We start from the raw sequence: 11,590 nt of genomic DNA, 5'->3' as shown, positions 1-11,590 counted from the left end.
ATTTGGGGCCCAACTTTAAAATATTAATTCTCAAGAATGTATGAAAGCAACAATATTCAAAGCACCTGCTGTAGTAAAATTGACTCACTGGTATCATATTGGTGGCATTGTAAATTAGTAATAGTTCTTTTGAGAAGCAATATGGCAGCAAAGGGGATGAACCATATTCACGATTACTGAAAGGTAATGCAATAAAAATCTGCATGAAGAAGTTAACATCAGCAATATCTATTAAAGCAAATGGAAAAAAAAAAAACAGGAATTGCTACATAGATTTTGATACAGTAGCAATTCTGTATTATAGAGCCTCTTATAGAGCCATAGTGATAATTATGAAGATTAAGTAGCAATACGGAGAAGCATTTATTATGGGTAAAATATAACAAACTTCAGGATAATGTGTATCATGAGTATAGCTCTAAAAATGTGCTTATAACCATACAGGGACTGGAAGATAGTAAAATAAAAGTAGATATAGTGTTCAGGAAGTGAAATATTGTGTTGAAAATTCTTCTGTTACAGATGCCATTTTGTCTTCTGTTACATAAATAAAAGTGAATAGTTTTCACCTCGGCATCATGTATACTAAAATTGGAACCATACAGAGAAGATTAGCATGGCCCCTGCAAGTTCATGATGAGTTTCATATATTTTTTAAATATATTAATTAAAAAAAAATTTAAGCCTCACATGAGGACATGTTCATTGATTTTAGAGAGGGAGGAAAGGAAGAGAGGGAGAAACAGTGATGTGAGAGAGAAACATTGATTCAGGTTGCTGGTGGGGGATCAAACCTGCAACCTAGTTATGTGCCCTGACCGGAATTGAACCCACAACCTTTCAGTGTTTCGCATGATGCTCCAATCAACAGAGGCACACCAGCCAGGGCAAAAATTATATTTATTTTAAAATAAATAATCTTATTCCCTAACTTTCCCACTAGACAAGAACAGTAGGGGCCCTGACTGTCTTATTCAACGTTGCTTGCCAAAGCACTTGTCTGGCACATGGTAGGTGTTCTGTAAATATGTGTGGACGGACTGACCACTGCCGTCAGCCCCTCTAAACAGGGTTTAATAGATCACTGACAGACCTCCTGCTTTTGCAAAGGTGCCTTTGCCAGCACCTTCACCGTCTTCAAAACCCAAAACACCATCATGTACAAGCAGCTTTTTCAAAACCCAGCCTCTCCCTCCACAGGTTTCACTGGCAGAAGGAGGACATCACCTTGAAGCACCACCAACACCAGGGCGAGCCTAGGTGGGGAGGGCCTCCCCTCCTTCTGCAGCTTCGCTGTTGGGGCAGATCCTCATGGGACACAAGGGGAGCAGCTTGGTGCCCTGCGGCATCTGAACACTGACTCTTTACACCAGAAGGTGGCAGTCTATACACTGCCTTGTGGTACAAACCCAGCCCCTTCCAGGACTCGGACAGTTAATCTCTCAAAGGTGAGCCCTGGTAAGGGCATGGCAAGGGCGGCGAGGACCTCAGGCCAACGTCAGGAACAGACAGAGGCAATGGGTGCTACTGTGCCTGGTGCTGAGAGAGATGGCATCTCCCCTGTTTTACAGTCGGGGAAACCAAGCTTCAGAAAGGCTGAGAGACTGCCGGGTCCCCAGCCCTACCAAAAAGTAACATGGCCCAGAACTGAGCCCAGCTCTCCTCATCCCAATGCCCACCCTCTTCCCACTGCACCACGTGCCTCCCCATGCTCCAGCAGCAGTAGTCTATGAAAAAGTAGGTAAGGATGTTTCTAAACCATAGGTTCATGCTTTCAAATCACTGCAGCAAATTATAAAATTGGTCATACCCTTTGACCTTGGAGCACCACTTTGAGAAATATTGTTCCAAGGAAACAAATAAATAAAAAATATGAAGGATGTGTTTATAAATACACATATATCATATAAATATAGGTTTATATATTGTCAATTATAACAACGGTGTATACAGGGATGCTTAGAACTGAGCTGACTACTGCAGTTAAAACTGGAGGCAGCCCAGCCTGTGTGGCTCAGAGCATCGACCTATGAACCAAGAGGTCACCGGTTCGATTCCCAGTCCGGGCACATGCCTGGGTTGCAGGCTCAGTCCCCAGTAGAGAGCATGCAGGAGGCAGCCAGCCAACTATTCTCACTCATCATTGATGTTTCTGTCTTTCTTTCCCTCTCCCTTCCGCTCTGAAATCAATAAAAAATATATATATATATTTTTTAAACGGAGGCAGCCCAAATGCCTGACCCTGAGGCAGAAGCAGGGAAGATTGTGCCATAGACAGTACACTGACACTGCAAATGGTCTTGTGAGAATTGGAGCCAATGTCCAGCGTGTCCATGGGTACCGTCATTCTGGTTGTTAAACTATTGAAATAAATATCCTATACCCGTTGAGAAAGCGGACCTGAGTGTCTTCCCAGCCTTCCTGGCCCTTCCACTGGGTCTCCCCATCCAGCAACTGAACGGTGAATGCTGGCGCAGCCGAACCCTCCAGGCCCTGCCCTGTGCAGTGGTCCATGAACATCCTGGAAGCAGTTATTGAATCTTCTTAAAATCTTCCCTGGCTAAGATTCTGTGCACTCAGAAACTGGAGACCTTATTTTGGAATGAGACAAGAGACAGAGGGATAGATGTAGAGACGTTATGTAACTTAGTAAAAAGTAGAACTTGATACAATGAATATGAGGAATAGCAATGAGGCCACTTTATATTTGTATAAACAAGAGTTTCTAAGAAGCCGGAGTCTGTAAATATTTGGTAAGTTAGTAAATGGGGGAGTTGACAAATACTGTCAGTTGCCCTCTCAATAACCTTTCCCCCTCTTTTCCTCTTAAAAGAAAACTGTGATTTTGTTCACTCTCCTCCTCCTCTTCTGACAACCCAGTGCTTTGGGGATGGTTGAGCCAGGAGGTGGTCTGGGTGGTGGCAGGCATGGTGCCTCACGCCTCTCGCCAAGTGGTGGGTGTAGGCCTGGACTGGTGATGTGGTTCAGGCCAATGATGTGGAAGGGAAGTCTACTGGGAGGATTCTAGCGAGACTTTCTTTCCCAATATATAGAGACCATGACAGGAATGTCCCTTTGTTCCCTTTGAGGATGTCTTGCCTAAAACTAAGGCAAACATCTTGTTTCCCAAGGGGAAAGCTAAGAGAATTCCAGAGACTATAAACCTTAGCCCTGACATCTTTGATCTGCTCAGTCAACCCTGGAGCTGCTGCTCTACAGTTAGCCTTCTTGTTATTGTTCAAGCCACTTTAGTTGGATTTGCTGGTATTTGCAGAGTCCCACCACATTCTAATGCAAGCTATTTGTTCACTACTACACCCCTATTATCTATAACACTGCCTGGGACCCACCATAAACATTTGTTGATGGGATACATGAGTAAAAACCACCCTCACTGATGTAGGGTAGTATTAAGTTTGTTTGTTTGTTTGTTTTTTGATGGTTTTGGTGTTAGATTTTTCTATTTAAAACATTTTTTAAAACAATGGATGTTATTGACTGTCTATTGTCTCCGGGGCATTAGTGTTATGGGAGGTGGCAAACAGAGCTGGATTTGAATCTGGATCTGCTACTTACCAGTCAAGTGCCCTTAGGCAACTTACTCCTCTTCCCTGAGCACACCTGTAAACTGAGCACAACCACCACTAAATTACTAGTATAGGGCTGCTGGGAGGCTTAGCTGAGAAGCAGCCACAGAGCCCGGCTGAGTCAGTGTTTGAATCTCACCTAACTGCATCTCCACATCTTCAAGTACTGGACGTCAGATGGAACCCCTCCTTGACCTTGAGAAAGGCCTCATGGGCCAGGGGAGTAGTCATATGTATCAACAAATCAACCACCTGACCAATGTTAACATCACCAGAATGGGACAAAGCCACGTCATGTGCCTCCTGCTGTGACACAAAGACGAACACAGCATCACCTCTGCGATGCCCTGACCGAATCTATACACCACGGACCCCTCGTGAGGAGACATCAAACAAACCCAAAATGAGGTACTTTTATAAAATAACTGCCCAGACACTTTGAAAATGTCAATTGTCATGAAAGACCAAAACAACACAAAGCAAACAAAGGACCAAGGAACTGCTCTAGTTTAAGGGACACTAACTAAAGAGAGATACGGAAGAGACATGACAACTAAATGTAGTGCATGATCCGGGATTTTCCTTTGCTGTAACATCTGCATATTAGGTATTAGTTGGCATCAAAGTTAACTTCTTAATTTTGATAATTGTTTTGTAATTATGTCAGAGAATGTCCTTGGTTTTGAAAAACATGCACATTGAAGGAATAGAGAAGTATAATGTCTACAGATAACTCACAGTTTAGAAAAAATAAAATGATACACCCTGATAGATAAGATTAAGGCAGATGTAGCAAAACCTTAATATTTAGGAAATCTGGGTGGAAGGTGTACAAGAATCCTTTGTACTATCCTTGCAACTTCCCTTTAAGTCTGGAATTACGTCAAGAAATCTTTTTTTTTTTTAATTTTGAAGCAATATTAGAGCCACGTTCTGAAGACTAGGAATCCGTGGGTAGGAAAAGGAGGTAAAGGGAATTTCAGGTCCAGTAAATACTTTGGAAAGCGTTCACGAAGCCACTGGGCCTTGGCGGGCCAACGTCACGGAAAACTGCCTTGGAGCAGGGGCTGGGAAGAGGTGTCCAGGTCCTCCAGGCGGACGAGAGGGGCCCAGGCCTGTCAGTCAGGGGCCGGGGGGAGGGGGGGTGACAGAGCAGGGCTCTCGCAGTTGGGACTTGGGTGTGGCCGAGGCACTGACTGTGGGTAGTAACGCTGGACATGGAAGTTGGGACCAAATTGCCAAGGACCCTGACCGCCCTGCCAAGGCATGGGGACTTCGTCCTGCGAGCAGGGAGTGGGAGTGAATGATAAGCCACGTGCTGTAGACAATGGGGAAGTTGAGTGGAGAAAGTGGAGCTGGAAGCAGGGAAGCCCACACGGTGACTACGGCAGCACTGGGCGTGAAAGAAGATGCCATGTGCACAGCCAGGGGTACAGCCACTGGCCGTCGCATCATAAAAGGCCTTCACTAAATTCAGAAAACCACCTCCATCCCCTGTCCCCGTGACTTGGTCTCTCCGAGTCCCCCCAGTGCCTCATTTCTCCGGATGTCAATGTATCACCCTGTAGGTACTGTGGCTGCCATGCTTCTTCCACAAGAGGCTAAAGCTCTGGTCACAGATTGGTTTCCTTATATTGCACAACAGCTGGGCATTTTCAAATCAGATTGAGTCAATCCATTCATTCAACGCTCCACAAATATTTACCCAGGGCTTCTGTGTGCTTAAGGGGCTTATCTAAAGGGGAAAGGGAAAGTGGTAGGGTGGGGAAATGTCTGGTTATATTATAATGAGAATTATTTCTCTCCTTGGGGCTCTCCTGGGTATATCCAAATTGGATAGGGAAGTTAGTTTCTCTTCAAATTTGAACGTGATTATTATCTTTAAGTCGTTCCCAGCTTAATGAGGATGTAGCCAGGTGGCATACAGTAACATCCTGAGCAGCTTATTAAACACTCGTGGGTCAAGATGCGCCCTGTGTGGCCTGATGACTTTCCGTAGATGCATCTATGGCTGTGACTCCGCAGGGGCTTCTTCCTGGTCATGGTGGTGATGACGGTAGTGATGGTGAGCACCTACTATGTGCCAGTCACTCTGCTAAATACTTTCCATACATGCTCTCTAAACCTAACCATCTAATCCTGCGGAGTAGAGGTGCTACACTTGAAGAAATCAGGACTCAGAGAGATAAATGGATTTGCCCAAGCCCACACTGCCACGTGGGGGCGGAGCCAGGCTCTGAACTCAGATATTGTCTCTGAAAGCTATAACCATTCCAGTGTCATGCCAGCTCCCATCCCTTCAAAATGGGAAGGAAATTTCAGGTTAGTGAGCAAAAGCACCCGCCAAGTCTGTGGTTCTCAAACTTCAGCCAGCATCCACATCACCCAGAGGGCTTATTAGAATCCAGACAGCTGGTCGCACCCCCGAGTTTCTCATTCAGTAGGTCTGTAGGGGGGTGGGCGGGGACCTGCTGCATCTCTAACAAACCCTGGTGACAATGACACAGCAGGTCCTGGGACCCCTCTCAGAACCACGGCTCCAAGGGACAGCAGCAAGTTGACCCCACTGGCTGCCCTCCCCTCTGCTGCCACCACCTTTCTGTTCGGCTTGGCATGTCCCAATGTACCCATTTCACCGGTCCGCCCAGGAGGGCACGTGCTGCCTCGGTTCTCCCGTTTTCCTGGGAGTCTGTGTCAGAGGCTGCACGCTCCACCCGGCCGAGGGCAGAGGTTCCTGGATGAGCCCTGTGCTCCCGGCTGTGTACAGGGTCACCTGCTCTCAGGTCACTGCCCTCCCTCTGAGCCCCGGGGTCATGCCCAGGCCTCCCGGAGCTCTCCTCACGTGATGCTTCTCGGAAGACTGCTCGTGCTTGCACTGCCCTGTCCGTGTGCTTTGTGAGCTCTGACCACCTTCCACACCCGCTCCGGACCTGCCCGGCTTTTCCCTGGGGCGAGGCTGTTCTGTGGGACACAGAGGTCGCCTGGAGTCCTCGTTCCTCTGGGAAGATAAACTTCCTAGCAGCGTGGTGACCTTCCCAGGTTGTAGTTTAACCTGGGCACCTGTGTTTCCAAGGCTCGTGGACTTTTAGACTCGGACGAGGCTTCCCTGAAAGCAGGAAAGGAAGGAAACCGACACTTACTGAGAATCCTCTATGTGTGAAGCACAGGGCCAGGGGCTTACTAGGTGTCCTAGTATTTACTCCTCACAGTGACCCTCTGCATCCGGTGTGTGTGTGTGTGTGTGTGTGTGTGTGTGTGTGTGTGTGTTAACTTACATGTACAGATGAGAAAACTGAGCTTCTACGAAGTTCAGCGGCTGGTCCTGGTCACACAGCTGGTAAGGGGCTGAGCCAGGACCTGACCCCAGGTCTGCCCAGGCTTGACTGCAGCCCATCAGTTCACAGCCCTGATGTTCTCTCTAACGCTGATAGAAATGCACTGAGCTTGGGATCACACATGAGGCCTGAAGCCTGGCTGAAGGAGACAAAACCTGGGTCTGTCAAGCAGGGGTCAATGCTGGGGAGGCTGTGGCAGGTCCAGTTTGAGAACCTGCCAGGGGGGAGCTGAAGACAGAGGCCATGGTCAAGTGCTGGGTGGCTGGGAGAGCAAGAGGGAGCGTGCCAGGAGTCTGGAGGAGTTGGTAGCAAGAGCGCCTGGGAGCAGCGAAGGCAAACCGGATCTCAGGAGTCCCAAAGGAAGACCGGCCAGGGCCTCGCCAGCAGCTGTGCCGCTCTAAGGCGCCAGGTGCCAGCCTTCCTGCCCGGCTGCGGCCTGGGTAGAGCAGCTGCCCTGCCTGGCATGTCTGTCCAGTGCCAACTTTTGCACCGAACGTTGTGTAAAGTATTGAGGCTACATGTCACACGATGTGGCTCAGTCCCATGTACTGAAAGGTTGCTAGTTTGATTCCCCATCAGGGCACATGCAGGAGGTAACAGATCAATGTTTCTCTCACATCAATGCTTCTCTCTCTCTGTCTCTCTCTCTCTCTTTCTCGTTCCCCATCTATCTCTATCTCTCCCTCTCCCTTCCCTTCTCTCTAAAAAAAAAAATCAATAAAAACATATTTTTAAAATATAAATAAATAAATAAATAAATAAAGCATCCTTGACATCAAAGAGCTCATAGTTCAGGAACAGGTACAAGCAACTAACTAAACCCAGCCAGATATTATTTTTAATATGGTGCTTTCGTAGCTTCCGGCACCAGGTAGCATACACACAGGATGTCCAGTGGCCCTCACAGGACACTCCTGCCGGGGAGAGAGGAAAGGCGCTGTGCCCAGCGTCCTGTCCTTCCAACCTGACATCTCATGGGCCCGGGCCCACCCCCTGGGGCACACAGAGGACGGGGCCCTAACTGCTCCCTTTGGGGGGGGAGGTTTGGCTTCCTAGAAGTATAGCCCTTGAGCTGGGCTTGGAAGGATCGGTAGGAGACCTTCACCCGGAAAAGAGAAAGAGGAGGTTACTGCAGGGAGAGGAAACATGTCCATTGTTTATACACACCGTACTTTGATGGCGGTGTCCGTAAGCACTTGCAGCTTTACCTGGGGCGGGGGAGGCTTGAGACAGGCCTCGGCCTCCTCCATTTCAGTCTGAAAAGCCCTACCATTTTGACATGTCTTCGGTGACAGCGCCCTCCAGAGGAGCCAGAATGTCTGAAGTGCTGGCAAGCAGGGTGGTGAGTGTGCTTTCAGCCGACAAGGGCTGGCGTGGGGACAAAAGCTAAGAACGTCTGTTTCTTCTCTCTCTCTCTCTCTCTCTCTCTCTCTCTCTCTCTCTCTCTCTCTCTCTCTCTCCCCCCCATTCCTTTTTCCTCAACGACCAGTTTCCTCGAGTCCATCACGTAATGACTGCGACAGGCCAGGGACCAACGAGGGAGGAGCCATAAAGCGCGTGCGGCTTCTGTCCTTGCTGAGTCGCTGAAAGAAAATGTTAGCCTGGTATCAACGGAAACTGAGCATAAAGCCAGAGGAGGAGGAGGAGTAAAGGCTTCTTGTGGCCAGTGGCCAGTGATGCAGCAGGCAGTGGGCTGGAATTCAGCAGAGGCTTCCCCCTAAGCGGCTGGGGGCCAGAAGCTGGGAGGACACAGGAAGGGACTCTCAGAAGGAAACTAGGCATTCGTGCAGGGGGCCGGGGCAGGGGTGGGGCGGGGGGGCGGGGGGGGGGGAGGGGGCAGTTGAGAACCTTTGGGTTGCCTGAGTGGTCAGTCCCAGCCAAGCTAGCACCAGGAGAGCTCTGGAATGGGGGGACATAGCTGCCCCCTGGGGACCTCAGTGGGGCATGGCTGAATGCTGCCCCAGGAAGCTTGTCCAGCACCCACACGGAGACCGCCCTGCTGGAGCAGGGAGAGAACCGCCCATCCCCGGCAGCACCCAGAGGAGGCTTTGTGGCCAGGAGCCACGTGGTGATGACTCAGGCAAGGGAAGCCCCAAGAAAGGGACTGTGAGCCAGTTTTGCCACCTCCCACACTCAGCAACCTGCCACCACGGGCCTCCTCTCCGCCCTGGCCACTCCTCACCTGTGCTCCCTGCAGCCAGGCACAGCCCCCTCCCTCGGTGCAGAAGCAGCAGGACCAGGAAGAACAAGGACGCAGGCACCTCTAGTGTTATTGTGCTTTACAGATGACGTGTCTTTTACCAACTGAAGGCAAGGTCCTCCACCAGAAAAAAAAAGATTACGACTCGATACTCGCTGTATTACAGGGGTCTGGAACCGAGCCCGCAGTATTTCTGAGCTATGCCTGTATTGAAATGATAAACTGCACCGTGAGTGAGGTTTGAGTAACCAAGTTGAACTAAACGCCTGGAAACCTTAAAGGGATTCCAATAACTTGTTGCCTGATGCCGGTGGAGGGATCCAGGCACAGAAGGGTTAATGCGATGACGGGAATAAAGCTAGTTTCCTGTTTGCCCACATAGGACAAAAACAAACCCACTGGACTCACTTAATCCTCACAACAACCTTGGGGGCTATTTTGTTTTTGTTTTTTAATTGAGGTGAAACTCACATAACGTAGGATTAATTGCTACAGAGTGTACAATTCAGCGGCTTTAGCGCTGTTCACGAAGTCGTACAACCACCACCTTTAGCAAGTGCCATAGCATTGGCATCGCCCCAGGAGGCTGCTTTTATGCCCTTTGTTACAGATGAGACCGTAAGGCTCAGGAAAGTGACTGACTGGCTGATTCCAGTTCATTGATGGTAGAGGCCACACTTGAACCCAGAACCTTTAACTCCCCTGGAAGGAGGGAACGTTTGTCTTCAGACGTTGGTAAGCGGCTGACCGGGCTTCCTGTCCTCTTGCCTGCCCTCCCTCCAGTTGTCTTACACACAATTAGCAGATCCATCTCCTTACAGCCGGGCTCTGACAGCCTCATTCCCCTCCTCGGCCTCCCAGAGGGTCCTCATTAGCATGGAAATAAAGTCTGAGCTCTTTTACCCGCCGTAACCTTTATGCTGATGCAATCACCGAGCCAAGGCATTTCTCAGAAATGCTCACACCCTCAGCCCATGGGACCGGAGGCTGATCCCTGCACAACCCCTCGCCTTTATCTTGTCCATCAGTTGCCAGCCTGCCTGCACTTACCCTTTAGGTTTCTTAGGCAGGATCTGATACCAATGCTGCCTCTCAAAACTGTCAGAAACACATAATCAAGTTCACTGAGTGTTGTCACTGGAGCCCCCAACCCCCCATCTCCCCACCTCGGTCAACTAAATTATTTTAAAGTCAAATGACGAATGCAACGCAGCTATTAAATACGTCGATGCTAATACTAGTCTATGTATGTGTTAGTTGAAAAGATGTTCATGGTGTGTTGTGAGATTCCAAAAGGCAAAATCCTATCTATAATATAATTCTGTTTCAGGAAAATAGAGCGAGAGAGCACATATGTGTCTTGAACTCATGCATATATTTGCATAAGGTCAAAGTCTGGATAGGATGTACTCCAAAATGTTAATGATGCTTCTCTGGGTGGGATAATATAATGTGATTTTCATTTTTTTCCTTTTGCTAAATTTGTTTTTGTTTTTTCCTATAAAAGCATGGTCTAACCCTAGCTGATGTGGCTCAGTTGGTTGGGCATCATCCCATGCACCAAAAGGTTGCCGGGTCTATTCCTGCTCAGGGCACATGCCCAGTTCCCGGTTTTCAGGCTCGATCCCTGGTAGGGGGTGGGCAGAAGGCAGCCGATCAATGTTTCACTTTCACAAGGATGTTTCTCTCTCCCTCTTCCTCTCCCTTACTCTCTCTAAAAATCAATAAAAACAACAACAGAAAAATCCCACCGTGGCCTCTATAAGAAAAAGACTACTGAAGAGGAAAAGAGTTCCTGTAGTGCTTTGTTTACCCACCTTCCTGTGGCTTATGTCACTAGTCGTGAATATGCATCTGCCTTCCCCTCCCCTTGGGGGCCTGGGCCTCATCTCATTCATTTTGTCCTCCCCATGACATCTCCACGACCTGCTCCAGAATTAATTAGCTGGCTAATGAGTGGACTGAGGCTCTCCTCTCTCTCGCCTCTCCTGAGGGACAGGGCTGGTGTTAAGTCTCTGATCCATGCCCTCAGGCGGGCCTCCAGGAGGTTAAGCTCCGGACGCTTCCCAGTCCTGGGCTCCTGGAGTTTCCTGCCAGGCAGTGGTGCCAATGGCCCAAAGGGGCAGCCACAGGCATACAGGGCCACCTTATCGGTTTTCTACCTTCACTAGGCCAGGATCGAGGGAGAAACCCACGTCTGTAGACTCACAAAGTCTCTTGTGCTTGTGACTTTCTCCTCAATCTGATTTCAGGTTCTGCAAGGCAGACAGTTCACTGCCCAGGCAACCTGGATGGGACTCAGGCGCAGAGCAGCCTCCACCTCCACCTTAACTCTGTTTTGTTACCCTCCCACTGGGCTCTGAGCTCACTTCACATTTGTGGTTGCAAGAATGTCAACAGTGTTCAGTTCTGCTGGGCTTTTTCCTTCATCTTGTGTTGTCTCTCTTTGTAAGGTCACGCTGACGTGT

The 11,590-nt window shown here is 48.9% G+C and overlaps 1 pseudogene; it reads left to right on the top strand.

Annotated features, from left to right (window-relative positions):
* The first annotated feature begins 558 nt into the window (after window positions 1-558).
* Window positions 559-656, top strand: LOC114230700 (U6 spliceosomal RNA; annotated as a pseudogene).
* Window positions 657-11,590: the final 10,934 nt, after the last annotated feature.

The sequence above is a fragment of the Eptesicus fuscus genome, chromosome 5 (genome assembly GCF_027574615.1).
Source record: "Eptesicus fuscus isolate TK198812 chromosome 5, DD_ASM_mEF_20220401, whole genome shotgun sequence".
Classification (NCBI taxonomy): Eukaryota; Metazoa; Chordata; class Mammalia; order Chiroptera; family Vespertilionidae; genus Eptesicus; species Eptesicus fuscus.
The sequence above is the reverse complement of the archived record's forward strand: the minus strand, read 5'-3'. Positions and strand labels throughout refer to the sequence as shown.